This window comes from Mirounga angustirostris, unplaced genomic scaffold (genome assembly GCF_029215605.1).
Source record: "Mirounga angustirostris isolate CCGP_5_RB_7025 unplaced genomic scaffold, mMirAng1.0.hap1 SCAF_12, whole genome shotgun sequence".
Lineage (NCBI taxonomy): Eukaryota > Metazoa > Chordata > Mammalia > Carnivora > Phocidae > Mirounga > Mirounga angustirostris.
Window position 1 is genome coordinate 15,861,384 of NW_026991720.1, and position 16,889 is coordinate 15,878,272.

The 16,889-nt window shown below is 44.1% G+C and overlaps 1 protein-coding gene across 1 annotated transcript in view; it reads left to right on the plus strand.

The window, feature by feature from the left end:
* Positions 1–3,276: 3,276 nt before the first annotated feature.
* The window catches only part of DGKI (diacylglycerol kinase iota), a 356,177-nt gene continuing 342,564 nt past the window's right edge, over positions 3,277–16,889 (plus strand). The window contains exon 1 of the mRNA XM_064574919.1: positions 3,277–3,332. The gene's annotated coding sequence lies outside the window, so the exon portion shown is untranslated. The remainder of the gene's footprint in view (positions 3,333–16,889) is intronic.

Below are 16,889 nucleotides of genomic sequence, written 5' to 3' on the forward strand. Positions count from 1 at the left end.
AAGATTCATGTTTTGTGGTGTCTATCTCTTCCTCTGTCTTGCTCGAGGGAAATTTACTTACGTTTGTACAAAAAAGCGCTTTGGCTTACTTAATTTTATGGGTTTGTGATTTCCACAAAACTAAAAATATCTGCAATGTGTACTATGCACCAGGACTCTTGTTTCCACTATCTAGTTGGGAAATGCTTTGTTAGAGATTTAAGGAAGAGCTTGATTTGTGCAAAAAGAAACGCTTTGATTTCATTAATTTCAAAGCTAAAGCATAAACTCAGATTTGGGAATAAAAAGCAGAATTATACCAAAATGGAAGTTAATGATCAAATGGATTCAACTTTCACTGATTTCATTCACGGGTTGCCTTACCGTGCGTCACAGGCACAGTAAGCGATTGTCTGTGTTTTATCAGTTAACTCCAAGATTCTCTGGTGATATTAAATTTTTAAATAAATAAATAAACCTTAAAAACTCCAACAATATTTTATTAGAATCCACCTGGATGTAATTTATTACTTTTAAAAACTAATATTTAATTTTTATTAACCAGTGATTAGTACTGCTTTTATCCTCTCTGATTAGAACCGTTCTTTACAGCTCACTTTAAACCCATGTCTTTGGCTGAGATAATTTTAGCTCCAAAATTTCAGGTATGTCTGGAGTCAAAATCTTTTTACAGAACTTTGCCCTCAATTGCCATAGCTGGATTCTTACCTCCGCCAAAGTTTATTTACCACGTTTAACGTGCTCTGGCTTCTTCTGCACTGGATCTCGATGTCCCCCTTGAAAGTGGCAGAAGCAGAAAGTGTGACTATTATTATGTAGTCGGGCCCCATAATCAGAATAAGTAATCCCTCCACATAAATGCTGCCTTTCCTCAGAATTTCCTGACCCACTTTCCATCTTTTTTAGAAGATGACAAAATTGTCTTTCTTGCCCTCCTGACTTCTTCAGAGATCTCTTCTATTAACTGGTATTTTCATCTGCCGGGCACCTCTTCACTATTACAATGTGCCTCTCAGATAAAAGACAGAGTGCCCAACATTTTATCTTATAAAAGGCATACTTCTTCTGCAAGAGTTAGTTTTGCTGATGAAACCACCATATGGGCCATTTCATAGAAAACTCAAAAGACGTGAGAGCACAATTTAACAGCCATTCAATCAAGCCGCGGCCATTCTCTTGTCCCTCCGTGGGAAGGAGGCACCAAGGGAAGGTCTGGTTTGGGAGGCGGAAGGCAAGAACACAGGGCGGGTCCTGAGGAGGGAGGGAAAAGTCAGGGCGCCTCGGCCCACGAAGGCACAGCAGGACTTTTGCCTGGGGCCTGCACACGAGGTCTGGACCCTCCCTTTCCCCTGGAAACATGCCCTTTGCTTACTTTTTGTTTGAAGCACCTGGAAAGATATTTTTTTGCTCTGAGTCAGTGCTTAGCTTTTGAAGAAGCTGCTTCATGAAAGTCCTCTCTTGTTGTCCCTCTGGTTCCAACTCAGTGTGATAAGGTTACTTAAATATGTGTGTGTGTTTTTAAATAAACTCTTCGTATTAATGTGGCTCACCCCCTCCCCACTATCGAGTCCTGATCTCCCTGGCAGCAGCTGTCACTTCTGGCTGTTCCTTCTGGTATTCATTTACCTCTGCATTTCTTTCTTTCTTTTTTTTTTTTTCTTAATTTTATTATGTTATGTTAATCACCATACATTAATGACATCATTAGTTTTTGATGTAGTGTTCCATGATTCATTGTTTGCATATAACACCCAGTGCTCCATGCAGAACGTGCCCTCTTTAATACCCATCACCAGGCTGACCCATCCCCCCACCCCCCTCCCCTCTAGAACCCTCAGTCTGTTTCTCAGAGTCCATAGCCTGACTATCCTGTTTGTCACTGTTCCCTTATCTGCCTGCCGGGTGTAGATGCTCTACACGGCCTTCCCCTCTGAATGATATGGTTTTAGACTAACATCCCCGTGTGTCATCTGATATACTTCCTTTTCCTCTCTCTTCCTCATATACGTGCATCAAAGTTTTGGGTTAAGTTAGTGATTGTACTATCTGTACTGTGATATTATATAACATTTTGAATAGTAGCTAACACTTATTGGGGACTTTCTAGATGCAGGGCACTGTTTAAGAGCTTTTGATACCTATGAACTTACAATTATAACAACACTTATAACAACTTAAAATTATAACAACAACCGATGAACTTACTATTGTTCTCCATTTTGCATATGTGGACATTGAGACATGGGTTAAATAACTTTTTTGAAGTCAGACAGGTAGTAGTTGGTGGAGGCAGGCAGACTTCAAAGCAAAGTAAATCTGGCTCTAGAATCTGCTTTTAACTGCCATACTCTGTAAATTACTAGGTTTTTATCAAGACTAATCATAGAGGCGCCGTATGCATTGTATCACTTTTTTAAAAACCTTCATTTCATTTACTATCATTTCATTTCAATTTTTTCACTATGGCTTCATTTGTTTCCTTTTAGAACTCCCAGTAGCTGGAAGTTGTGTGTCCTGAATTAAACCTCTGAATTTCTAATCTTTACATCTTCATTATCTTTTGGTAGACATTGTGGGAGATTGCCTCAACTTTATCGTTTGACTCTTCTGTTGACTTTTCATCCAATGATGTTTCTTTTTGGCACGTTCCTTTGTTTTTCTTTTCCTTCTTCTTCCTGACTTTGTATTTTGGTCTTGTCCTCTGTATGAGTGGTTTTCCTCCAGTGTCCAGAGATCTGTGGCCATCAGTTCACATAGACAAGGGAGGCTTTAAAGGGCTGAAGGGGCACATTCTGAGGGTGCCCTGGGCTTGTCAGCCAGTGCATCTCACTGCTGAGTGAGCTAGGACCCACATCTGTTCCGTTGGAGGATCCCCAGTTATCATCTGGAAGCTTTTCCCATGGGCAGGTCAGATTCTCCAGAACAGAATCTTCCAGATTTGTTCCTGGGAACATGTCCCTGCTGCAGGTGTTTTGAGAGCCAAGTTTGGAGCAGGGGCCAGAAAAAAACTCATAATGTATGTTGACTTTCACTCATTTCTCCCTTTCCAGGCTCACATTTACCACTGCACCACCCTCACCACTGTGTCCCTAGTTCCTGAGGACTGCTTTTTCAATTTCTTAGCAAGAAAATCCCTCCTCTTCTGCTCTGCTGGGGAAGACCTGGTCACATGCCAAGTGGGGAGCAGGAGGGGGTCTGGAGGCTTCTTTGCACCTTGGAGGGAGTTCATGACTACTTCTAATTCTGCAGTCCCTCAAAGACCCACAGTAGAAACTGGCTTGTTTTTCTTCGACTTTGCTCTTGGAGAGTTTTAGCTTTCTCTGTTCCAATAGGTAAGTGACGCCTTGTTTATTCAATTTCCATCTTCTGGAAGGCTGTTGAATGTCTTTCTTACTGTTATCACCTTTCCTTTTCTCTTTGTCCTTGTGGAGTTTTACTTTTTAAATTTATTTTACTTTTCCTTATATTGTAGTTTGGGAAGGGAGCAGAGATAAATACCATGTTAATAAGCCACGCTCAATGGAAGCCTGATTACATCATGATTGAAAAAAAAGTGTTTTCTTGAATTTGTTTCATTTTCCTGTTAGTTTGGAGAACCCCAAAGTAATTGTTTCAAAACAATGGGGTGGGTTTGCTTTTCTTCCTCCCTTGTTGAGTTTTCTTGATTTCTGCCTTTCTTTCTTTTCTCTCAAGATTGTGATCTCTCAGCTCTTTCTCTAAAGATCTTCATCTGTAAATGAAAGGGACGGACAGTCCGGTTTCAGGAACTAGATCCAACATTCAGGGAAACTTGTGCAAGAGGCTTCTCTTGGCCTTTTCCTCTCAAAGATGTACTCTGAAAACCTTTCTGTATCATACTGAGGTACAAATATCGGCTATCAGCTTAAGGTGTAAGTGTAACTTCTTTTGGGAACATGGATAAGGCCTTGAGGATAAAATTCCCAATAATGAATTTTTCTCTCCTTAGCCAGTTGGAAGGCTGGACTGCTTTGGGGCTTCAGGGCCTTCTTGGAAAAAAAGTGAATTATTCAATGGTGTGATTCAGCTCCATCATTTCTAGGAAGACGCCCATGTTCACATTTCATTGCAGAGAGCTGGGGTGGGATGGCTCTAAATGTCCACAAGAAAGTGCGTTTTGCAGGAATGCTCCTTGGAAGACTGATGGCACAGATAAGATGAGGAGTATCATCAGTAAAATGATTTTGAAATTCCTAGTTCCGGGGCTTGCCCTGAGCAGTCACTTTGCCAGCAGGTTGGAAGAAGACACTAAAGGCGTGTTTTCTTGGGGCACCTGGGTGGCTCAGTTGGTTAAGCAACTGCCTTCGGCTTGGGTCATGATCCTGGAGTCCCTGGATCGAGTCCCGCATCGGGCTCCCTGCTCAGCAGGGAGTCTGCTTCTCCCTCTGACCCTCCTCCCTCTCATGCTCTCTGTCTCTCATTCTCTCTCTCGCAAATAAATAAAATCTTTAAAAAAATAAAAATAAAATAAAATAAAGGCGTGTTTTCTTAAACTTGTAACAGGCACAAAGCTGGAAAGAATGGCCAATGTAATCGCTAACAAAAATAGGTCTCAAAATGATCTGGATATGCTGGAATGCTGGATTAAAAATAACAAGATGACATTTCAAAGAGATAAATGTAAAATCTTATTTGGAAGTGGAAAAAAAAAAAAAATCAATGGTAATGATGGTAGGAAAAAAAAATCTCCTGGCAGTAGTTCTGGTAGAGAAAAGACATTTAGGTTTTGTTTGACTAAAAGCTCAATGTAAGCTGCTAAATCTGAGGAGGCAACTAAAAAGCTGCATTAATGGAACCATAATGGGGAGCCTGGGTGGCTCAGTTGGTTAAGCGACTGCCTTCGGCTCAGGTCATGATCCTGGAGTCCCTGGATCGAGTCCCGCATCAGGCTCCCTGCTCGGCAGGGAGTCTGCTTCTCCCTCTGACCCTCCCCCCTCTCATGTGCTCTCTGCCTCTCTCATTCTCTCTGTCTCAGATAAATAAATAAAATCTTAAAAAAAAAAAAAATGGAACCATAATGTGTTGATCCCAGGAAGAAACACCTCCTTCAGTGCTTAGCTGGCACCTGGAGACTTGTGTTTGCTGGTGTACCTTTGATTAGATTGAGCAAATAAGAATTTGTCAGAGAAGAGCAATTAGCGAAGAGCCCAAGGCTCTGGCATCAGTGTGTCTCAGGAGAAACCATTGATGGAACTGGGTGTATGCAGATGGATAAGAAAACTGTCTACTATTAGCTGTAAAACTCGAGACAAGTTGCTGCCTGTGCTCAGTTGCCTTGGGTGTGAAATGGGGAAGGGAGAGCATTTCTGTGCAGGGGGAGTGGGGAAGGGCATGGCAGGAAGGCCCGCATGAGCCTGAGAGGTAGGAGGTGGGGATGAGACTGTGAACATCTTGGTATTTCAGGATAAGGGGTTTAAAGTTGATCCTGGGCTGTATGTAAATTATACGGCCGTCCCATCTATTATCTTCCAAACCAGGACATTTGAGAGTAAAGGGGGGCTTCTTTAGTTTCGAATACACCAGCTGTAAAATGCTGCTGTCACCTGTCTGTCAAGGGCACCCCAGGCCAACCAGGAGGAAAGGCCGTCCTGGTAATGGGTGTTGCTGGTAGGGGAAAACTGCCTTTTGGGATGTAAATGACCTGCCTTTGGAGGCATTTAAGGGAACTTGGAGGAACAGGGGTTAAGGCCCAGCGCTTCTGCTGTAGCTGGACATGAACGAAATGAACTTTAAGATCCTCTCGAACTCCTGCTCTATCTAAGTGATGCTCGGTTGGGGGTGCAGGAAACAAGTTGAGCTGAAACCATCCTGGCCCTCTCCCGATTTTTAAAAATGTATGTATTTGGCAAAAAGAGGGCAGACCGTTCCTTCTGAATTATGAAACTAGTGTCCGAGTCTGTTTATCTGGACCAATGATTCCGGTGTGCTTCACGGAGCTTCTTAAAAACGCTGATTCCCAGGGCTGGGTCATGTTAGGAAACATCCTGTGTTCCAGAGTGACACCATTCACGTCTGGGATAAGCAGCAAAACATATTTGTTAACTACCTGCTGGACCTGTGATAGGATTTGATCAAAGTCAGCCCAGGAGCCATCCCTTGGCACCTTTACAGTCTTAAAATAAATGTTATGATGATGTGCAAACACTGAGCAAATGCCAAAGCAGTTAGACACCCTGTCACTTACTCAGCGCTCTGGTTCTCAGGCCCGGGCTACTCTGTCCTCACCTGTTAGAGGTAGGACAGCCTGCTTGGATCCTTGTTACGGGAGACTGACATTTGCTTCGTGAAGAGGGGAGGGCTTCCTGGGGACTAGGAGCAGACAGGTGCTAGCAGTCCACACGCAAGGAGCAGCTCCTCTTGGATGGATAGGCACCTTGGTGTTTGCCTCAAGAGGAAGGTAAGCATCCAAGCAGGTCGCGAGAAGCACTTTTCTCCTGACAGCTTCTCTCCCACCGAGCATTTAAGTCATGACTGTGCCCAAGAACCAAGCAGTGGACCTTGTAAAAGGCAGGGTTCCCCCAGTCCAGGAGATCCCAAGTGATCCTCTCTCGGTTTTCATTTTCACTTGCCAAAGTGACTCTTCTTGAGAAGGAAGAGGTCTCCCCTTGAGAATGGGTGACGCTGGACCTAAGAATTCTCTGCTTTCTAGTTTTTCAAACAGAAGGATTTTATCTCGAAGCCTAGAAAGGATATGGAGGGAAATTAGAGAAAAAGGTCAAATTTGCTGAAGGAAAAATAATTCCCTATGAAAGGCAAATCAAAATTCCCAGGCTAATTATAATATAGTTCCTATTTCAGAAGGCTAAAAAAGTGTTTTTTCCCCCCTGAAACCTGAATATATCTCAACAACCATAGACACGTAGAAAGGTTTAAGAACTAAGGGTCCATCCCACGTAATGGCTGACAAGCTGATTTCTGTGAGGACTCACATTCCTCCCTGTATCTCACACTTTAGCTGATCCAGCCTGACATGGGCTCATTAAGAAGTAAGGTCATTGAAGCTCTGGGCACCCGAGTAGAAGCGAAAATACATTTCAGCTATTTTTGTGTCTAAAAACTGAAACAGGGCTTGAAGGCGAAGAAAGCTTTGAGCATTTCCATCATAGACATTCCTTAGGATGCCTTCAGATATGGGCGGATAAGTGTTTTGGGAATGCATGGCTGAGGTGATCGCACCCGATAAAATAAGAACTGGGTACAGCAGGATTTGCCTACTGACACAGGAACTATATGCAGTTCACCTGCTCTTTAGACTTGGCTTCTGGCCGTATCTGAGAGTTCTTAGCAAGGTCTGATCCTGACAGTCTCCTTCTGCCATTGCTTAACTCCATTCTATGTAGTCTATGTTGCTCGTTTTTTGTTTTGTTTTGTTTTTGTTGTTGTTTTTTTCGCTTTATTTTCTACAGAGCATTCCAGTGACACAAGGGGGCTTACCTTACTCTTAGGCATTCATTGTGAACGTCACATCAAATGTATAAGGAAAGTAAGATCCATGGATAAGTGGTTTTCAGCAATTCCTTTGGGGAAGTCCTGCGTCGCTGTGCTTGATTATTTTAATTATTCTTGCCATTTGATTCCTGACATTATTCGGGACCCTTTCACATCAGGAATTACATGCCAAAAATTACTCCTATGTCTTGAAGGAAAGCCTAGTGGCAGTTGAGGGAGCATGCACCATTTCTAGGAGCCTTTACTGACATCTTAAAGCTATCCGGAAAGATAGCTTTATTGTTCTCCTTATTTTGAAAATGAAGAAATTGAGACTCAGGGGTTAATTGTCTTGCCCATGGGCACAGTGCCACTAGGTGATGAAGCTTCAATTCTTATTTTTGGTCTATCTGACTCCAAAAAGTGTGTGTGTGTGTGTGTGTGTTGCGTAGTTACATCACTCTGCTTTGGAAAATCAATGGATGATTGATTTGTCTAAGTCTACAAAGGAAATTACAGAAAGTTAGGCTATACCTCTAACTTTCTAGTAACCGTAGAAGAAAGCTAGTCCTAATCCTTTTTTTCAGATTCTGTCTGCAAACATGGGCCTGAGCTACACGATTCAAGCTTTTTGGTCTGGATGAATTACATTCTAGGGAATGTAGAGACGCTATTTTTACTATTTAGAATCTTTGGAGAATCATGGATAATAAATGGGACAGGAAGTGGAAAACTGAGCTAGGCAAACATTTTCTAGGTTTTCAAAAATGAGAGGACTGTAGATGAGAGAGTCTGACATCATTTCTATAAGGCATTCTTGAAGAGGTTATGAAACAGATAATTCGTAAGTACTTGGACAGGAAAGGAGTGAACCTAAATGCAAATACTGGTTCACAGAGAACTTCTTGTCCAGGTAGCATGATTTCTTTTTAAGAAGTTTAGTTGCAAGCCGTAAATGGAGTTAAGTACAATAGATATGGTATATCTGGGGTGTAGCAAGACATTTGACAGTATCTGTGTCAGGTCATTTCACACCCCAAACTTCCTGGACAAGATCGAGAAGTATGAGCTGCATAAAAAGACAGTCAGATACATCATCCCCATTTGAATGACTCTCCTGGGTCCTTACATACGATGCTTCACGGGACACAGAGATTTCTCATGTGGATTCTGTGCATTGGGTCCATATGTGAAACTTTATAATCATAACATAGATGGAGATAAAGAGTACATGATACCAAAATTTTAGGTGATCTGAAGTTGCAGTGAATACTTTGGATGAGTGGGTTTCAAACAGATACGAACAATTGAGACAGTGGAGCTAAATCCTACTGAGGTCATTCCTTGTCACTTAGTCATCAATATTAAGGTCCCTGGTTGCCAAGAATTGGGACTAGTTTCTGGGGGTTAGGAAGCACACAGCTAAGAAGGGAGAACAAGGCACAGATAGTATCCCGTAACAGTGCTTTGGTGGAGGTGGACCCAGGATGCTGGAAGAGCATGGACGCAGTGAGCCCCAAGAAGGCTGGGGGAGCTCCTCAACCAAGCAAGTTCTCCTGGAGAAGGTAGATGAGAAGTTTTTGGCTGTGGAATCCATGTAGGGGTGCGTGTGTTCTGTATTCGGGGAGCAGAATGTATGATGGTTTAGTGACCAGGAGCAATGGGGGCTGGGTATGAGACAACTTGCAAAGCCAGTTTACAAAGGTCATCGATGGCAGGGATCCGGAACAGAGAGATGTGTGACCTAGTGTCCTGACTTTGTTGTTGGATTATAGAATGTCGCTGCTGCTATTTTCGGGGCTTCTTACGAGGGGACGCTGTTCTGGTCGTTTTACACGTGTTGCCTCATGCAACCATCACAATAACCCATTGAGGTAGCTACCTACGTCATTACCCGAGTGGTATAGAAGGACACTAAGGCAATAGGAAGGTCACATACCTTGGCTAAAATCACCCAGTGGACAAATGCTAGCGCCCAAATTTTAACATAAGTAAAAGGGCTCCAGAGTCCTATCTGTTAACCACCACAACCACTTGTCGGGGAGTACAACAGCTAGGAGGCTAACAGTGGGGAAGTTCCTCAAGACCAGGGCTCTGTCATGGCTCTGGTGGGTGGGGGGGGGGGGCTGATACATAACAAGGAAGTAGAGACGGGGGAAGGAAGATAAATGGGCCTCACCTAGAGGGTAATGGGGCCAAAGGGGATTTTGTTCTAAGATGGGAAATGGTGTTTATATGCTGCAGGGGAAGAATAAAGAGAAATTGGTTTACGGTTCAGGAGCCTGAGCAATTTTGGTTGAATTAGATCCCTAAGTGTTCTTACCGCACAAATGAACAAACAACAAAACAAAACAAAGAAGAAGAAAAAAAAAAAAGAAGGAAGAAGGAAAGAAAAGAAAATGGTTACCTATGTGAAGTGATGAATATGTTAATTAGCTTGATTGTAGTGATTATTTCACAATGTATTCAAATATCTATACATCGAGTTGCATGTCTTAAATATATACAATTTTTGTTTTTTTTTCTCAATAAAGCTGGGGAAAAAAAAGAGATCCCTAAGGAAGCAGGAGGTCAGAGAATCCAAAGCAGCCTAAAGAGAATTGCTCTGGACCAGAGGAGGGAATGTCATCCCTGTGAGCTGGGAGAAGGAGGGATCTCATGGGAGGAGGTGAAAGGGATGGTCTCTGTAGGGTAGGATGCAAGGTCTTGTGCAGAGGGGAGCTCAGTGGGTGGAGTTGGCATTACTGGACCTCAGTAGGCCTAGCATATAACTTTTCTAGACGTCAGCCTATTTTTGCTAACCAAAATAGTTTTCACTGGACTTATCCCTTCTTGCTCCTTTTCTTCCCTTTTCCCCTCCATTTCTAGAACTTGTGTAGAATCTTCATTTCCACTCACTGCTTATTTCTGACATGAGTGGCACTTTTGCATTTTGGGATATCACAGAAGACCCTCCTGATAAGATCTGGGTGACTGGAAAGGTAGGAAGGCAAAAGTGATTACTGCATTTTCCTTTTATGCCCCAGGAAAGGAAAGACCTGAGCGTGGGGAGGGAGGGAAGCAATGAAGGACAAGGAGGGGGGGTGACCAGGAGGTGGGTTGGAGTGAACTCAGCTTGTTTAACAAGCAAAGCAGATAAAGATTAGAGTAACCATGACAACAGGCTTCTGGCTCAGGCACTTAGGATTTGGGGAAGAGGGAGGGAGGTGGAGGGGAGGTGGAGGTTGTTGGCTGGGTATAAGCCTAGAGTTTTGGAAAAGGCCATTTCTTCCCTCAGAAATCACCCTAGTCACCAACCTGTTACAGAAATCACCCTAGTCACCAACCTGTTACAGAAATCACCCTAGTCACCAACAGTGACTGGAAGGGAAAGGCAATCAGGGAAGGAGGGCGATCATCAGGAAAGATCAGCAGGTGAGATGGGTCCAGCTGATTCAAAGAAAGGGACTAACCCCCAAGGACTAAGCAGGGTTCCTGTTGGGAGGTACAGAAGAGGATTGGGGGGAGTCAGTATTTGGTGCCTCAGCCTACCCCTGTGTCGTCCGGGCGCGGGTGCTTTATCCTGTCACATTTCATCGTCATTCATGCTATGGTAGTGAAGGTGGCACAAACGAACATGCCTTTTGCTCTTAGCTTCTCAGGATATCACATTTTCCACTTGTAAACAAATGAGGTTATAAGCCCCTCAAGACTCTTTCCTGAGGCTGCTCAGTCTGTGTGTGTGTGTGTGTGTGTGCGTGCACGCATGCATGTGTGTGTATGTCTGTGAGTTCATATTTTTTTTACACATGATGTTACTTGAGTTTTAGGTGCACAGCATGGTGACAACAAGTGTCTAAGTTATGCTGTGCTCACCGCAAGGGTAGCTGCCATCTGTCCCCACACAACACTATTACGTTACCATTGACTATACTCCTCACACTGTAACTTTTATTCCTGTGAATTCATATTAATGCAGCCTCTTCACCCAACCCAGGCCTGTCATTATCTAAAAACTTCTTAGAAGTCTTGTATCCTTGCTCTGTGGCCAACCACTTCTATAGCTGCTTGAGAATCTCTATCCATATAGAATGTAGACGCTTTATAATACGTGAATGCAGGTCCTTTCTGGGTAAGCTCAAAGCACTTGAAAGGGAAATGTAAGAAATTGCCATGATCCCAAACAAATGATGCTTTTAGCTTAAGTATCTCCTCATCACACCCCAGTGAGATCTCACCCCAAATAGTACCAGTCGCCCTGTTGAGGGCAGACATGTCAGACTTTCTCTTAGGCTCATTTAAAGTGATTTGCGGGGGCGCCTGGGTGGCTCAGTCGTTAAGCGTCTGCCTTCTGCTCAGGTCGTGATCCCAGGGTCCTGGGATCGAGCCCTGCATCGGGCTCCCTGCTCGGTGGGAAGCCTGCTTCTCCCTCTCCCACTCCCCCTGCTTGTGTTCCCTCTCTCGCTGTGTCTCTCTCTGTCAAGTAAATAAATAAAATATTTAAAAAAAACCAAAGTGATTTGCGAACATGGCCTTGGGAGTCCACTCCCTTCCTCCCTTTCCAACTAAGTTTCTCCCTCAGGAAATAAAAGCTAGACTCACTGAGGAATGGGCCATAGCCTGAGGTGCCGAGGGAACCGCAGGGGGACTGGAGCCCTATGTGTCACCCAGGGGTTCTTGGAACCACGTTGGGGCTGTAGATTTAGGCGCCACAGTTGTCATTTCCAAGATTTTCCAATTTTGACTGGAAGGAGGTGATAGAGTGTATTCATATCCATTTCCTAATCTCTTTCTCTCCAAAGAAGCATGTATAGCCCAAGCCTTTGGAAAAAAGAAGGTTCCTTTGCACAAAGAGAGGTTAAAACAAGAGACATAGGACTTAAGCTCTTTGTTCCAAGCTGTCATAAATAGCTGTGAGAAGAGAAAACAGAGAGAGGACTGATTTCCCCAGGGTGCAGAGATCTTTCTCAAAGCTGGAAAGAGTATGCACAATTCTTTGGTTTTGCTATAAGCCTAAAGCTACAGCCCCCCCCCTTTTTTTTTTTGAAAAACTGTCTTCTGCCGGGTAGATATAGTCATCTTGTTCTTCTTGGCTACCTTATAACTCGTGTAGATTTGTTCAGCAGTGTTGCGAAGAATTCTCAGCACCTTGGGGAATGGGTTCTACACTGAGATTTCGTTGGTTCAGAGGGATTTCCAGAACTAGTGACTTCAGTCTGGCCTCACGTTGTCAGTACCAGCCAAGGGAAATAGAGCCACATGCAGTGGGAGGTAACTGGCTAAGTGCTCCCAGCAGAGGGAAACCAAAGGAATGCACGGTTATAAAATGATACGAGGTGATCCCTTTTGGGTGGGAACTGCATTAGAAAGATTCAGGAGGACTTTGGGAGGGAATGGAGAGATGGTTTTATAATAGAGTCTGAAGTGCACACCGTCACCCCTTGCAAATAAATCATCTCACTGTATAGACGTGCATGCACAGACAAACACACACGCCTGCACACATAAATGCCCGCGTGTAAACCTAGATGCAAACAAGAAATTCAGCTTTGCCCATTTCATTTACGAATTCATTCATTCACCTCACAAGCATTTCCTGAACATTTTCTGCAGGTGGATCCTGTGCTAGACCGAGAGAAAGAACACCAAGAAATGTGAGACGTTGTTTCTGCCCTGGGGAGTTTATGGTTAGTAGGTAAGAAAGACCCACCAACATGTGGTTGTATCACAGGATGGTGGATGCTATAATAGATGGGTCGTTGTACAAGCTACAGGAAAGCATCATCAACTCTCTAGGGTGAGAAAGAAGGGGATTAAGGGAGGCCCGTAAGACTGCTCTGGATGCCATAAGAAAATACTATACACTGGGTGGATTAAACAGCAGCGATTTGTTCTTTCACAGTTCCGGAGGTTGGAAAACCCAAGATGAAGGATCCAGCGGTGTTTGGTTTCTGATAAGAGCTGTCTTCCTGGCTTGCAGACAGCCACCTTCCTGCTCTGTCCTCACGTGGCCCTTTCTCAATGCATGCGTGTTGGAGGGAGGGAGGGCGGGAGAGGGGACTCCTTAGTGTCTCCTCATAAGGACACTAATCCTTTGGGATCTTGGCCCTCCCCTGATGACCTCATTTAACCTTAATTACTTCCTTAATGGCCCCACCTCCAAATACAGGCACACTGGGGGTTAAGACTTCAACATGTGAATTTGGGGGGGGACACAAACATTCCGTCCATAACAGAAGCCTTCATAGAGCAGATGACAATTGAAATATATTTTAAAAAGTTACCTAAGCAAAGGAGAACGGGGACGCATTCCACCCCCTAAAAAGGAATAGATGGGAAGGGATGGGATGACTTTCTGCATTTGGGAGACTACAAATAAATTGAGATAGCTGGAAAGTAGAAAGGGAAATGTGGAGTAAGGACACATCAGAGGGCTCTGATTTACTTTGTAGTTGATATGGAGCCACTAATTCACATTAAGGTGGGAGCAGCATGTCTAGCCTCACCGGAAACAGAAAGAGCCAGGTGAGAGGGGCGACATCCTAAGTTAGCATGATAGCAGTAGAGGGGAGGCAGGACTGGCTGGATTTGGTGCCCAGCTGTAAGGAATGAAGAAGAGCAGAAGGTGAAGCCTATTCAGCTGCTGTCCTGGCTTGCTGGATGCGTTCTTAGAGGGAACAGGTGTTGGGGGCAGGTGTGGAGGGACAGGTAATGGATGGGAGCTGTTCATGTGTAGCTGGTCAGGAGCGAGGTCTCAGCGATGAAATGTTGGGACCCCTCAGCACAGAGGAGGAGCCAGAGCGTGAGGGTGTTAAAGGATGTGGAGGAGACAGGAGGACTGAGCTGGGCACAGAACCCAGGAAACACCGCAGCTGAGGAAGCAGAACGAGAAGCCTGGGGAGGAGATGGGGTAGGAAAATGAGGACTGCATCATGTCCGGAAGCCAAAGGAGGACTTGGGTACCAACACTGGTGGCTGCAGATGGGACTGAGAAACGTCAGTAGAATCTGGTCCTTGGGACAGAACTGGTGGCTTTGGTGAGAGGTTTCCCTCCAGTGGAGAGGTAGGAGCCTGAGAGAGTCCTCCCTCAGGACTCGGCAGGAGTGAATCCAGTGTCAAATGGAGCCAAATAGAGCGTAGGTACCCAGGAAAGGGGAGTCTGAAGTGTCAAAGCACAGCTTTCTTGCCTTTGTCTTGGGGATCCTGAAGTAGGTTTATTGATAAAATTTAGAGGAGAAACAAATGCAAAAGGGAAATATTAAAAAATACCAGATTATTTATGCAGAGACACATTAAAAATATATGGAGCCCACATGGTTGAGAGAGACAGAAGGTAGGTAGACCTATCTGGACAAAAGGAGCTGAACACTGAAGGGGTCGTAGGTCTTAGGTAAGGGAAGAGAAGCGGGAGGTGGGGGGGACGTTGAGGGGTTAGCCTGATGAACACTGTATTAATCAACTCTTAAATCTACTCAAGGTAGTTCATTTTAAAATTGGAATTTAAATTATAAAAAAAAAAAACCTCCACAAGTCTAAATACTTAGTCTTTTAGATCCTAGAGATGGATGAAGTTAAATAGCTCTTTTAAGAACAGCAGTGCGTGGAAAATAACTAGGTTTACCCGGCTAAGTTTAGCATATAAAGCTCTTTACTGAATGGCTTCTTTGTCAACCTCAGGCTGGAGGAGTTCAATTCCTTTTTATTTGGTGAATTCCTTAATTGGATTTTGTTTGCCGATCTTACTTTCTCACATTGTAAGATTTTAATAAATCATTATAATCATTCCCTTATGTCTTGCAAAAATAACCTTTCTGACAGTTCCCGAATGATTTTTTTTTCCCTGTGTTTGCATCATGGGATTATTAGTGTAGCTTACAAATGAATCAGAAAAGGCTGTGCAGCCAAGGGTATGTTTCCATCATTTCCTAGGCGTGAAATGGCGGCATGATAACCTGGAGCCCCTGAGGTCATACTTGGCTGGGAGGGCACAGCAGGTCTTGGCATATTATCTCCTGTCTGGATTATTGATGAGATGCTCTGCTTAGAAACAGGGGAGAGATCTCCTATCTGCTTGGTTATTAAGGCCTCTGCAGGAAACAGGTTTATTGGTGATATATGTACATTACTGATTCTACTGTGTTTTCAGCTCCGATCCCTCCCTCTTACTTAGGGTTGATGACTGGGTAAAGGAAGAACTTCTCATCTTGTGTAACTGATGTACTTGGTGAATGTCTGGTTTGAAGTCTACCTTTCCTAAGACCCTCCGATGCAAGGAGGAGGTCAGGGGTGTTTTCAGTCAGCCATTTAGGAACTGGACCAGGGACCCAAGGCTTTTCCTTCAAATGTGCAGTGTTTTCCAATTTGCTGCTTTCTTTGTGAACCCCAGCACTTAGAGTGTATTCCTTTACAGAGATTGAAGTCAGTTGTCTCTTTCTACAATTGCTGTCCACCTTCTTCCTCCCCCACTGTTCTCCAGGACATCCCTGAAGTGGGCACAGGAGAGGGGCACCTTCCCAAGTCTTGTACAACTTTCACTGCCTCCTTCTTGTTGGTGGAGCTTTGGGGAAGCTGGGGTTACTTTGGGGAGTGGGATTTTCCAGACTAGACTTGTTTATTTGGCAACTCAGTGCTCTCAAATATTTAAAAGCATTCAGATCGATTCGTTTCCAGGTTGTTCCATATGTGAGTAACCAAGCCAAAGATCTCAGTCTTCACATAGAAGTAATTTTTAGCCTGAAAAGTTTTGTCCACTTGCCTCTGCTTTCTGTCCCTTGTATCCGTGTTTCTCTCAAATTAAAGGCCACCATCTTGAGGCCATTTGAAAACAAAACAAAACAAAACAGAACAGCCTTGGATGGGAAGACACCACCCTTCATCCGATCTTTGCTAGGGACTGTCCCCCTTGTTTGGGAGCTCATAGTCGGAGGTGTTGAGAAAGGCCTTGCGTCCTTATAATTTATATTTCAGTTTTGAATGGATTTTTGCTACTTGTAACAAACGGATTCCTGATGACTGCTTCTGGAGGCTGGAGGCCTTATTTTATTTTTCCTCTTTGTATCTGCAGGGCCTAACACGTACTCACTTACAGTCCACCCGGGTGCCGATTATGTTTTTGTTTACTTGTGCTGGTGTATTTATATGAAAGCTTATAACCAGAAATGCCCTTGAGAGCAGAATACAGAAATAAAGTGCCTGAAACACACACAGAAGAGAAAACAGATACTATGGGAGGAAGAAGGCAAACGTTTTAAAACATGTGTTGCTTGAGCTTTGCTGCTGCATCTGTCAAACGAGCCTCCAAGTTCCCGCACGAGTGGTATTTTTAATTTTGCGCCCAGACGGGGCGAGGAGTGCGCCTGGTCCTCTGGTCCTCCCAGCCCTCTGGTCCTCTGTACCTCCCAGCCCTCTGATCCTCTAGTCCTCCCAGCCCTCTGGTCCTTCCAGCCCTCTGGTCCTCTGTACCT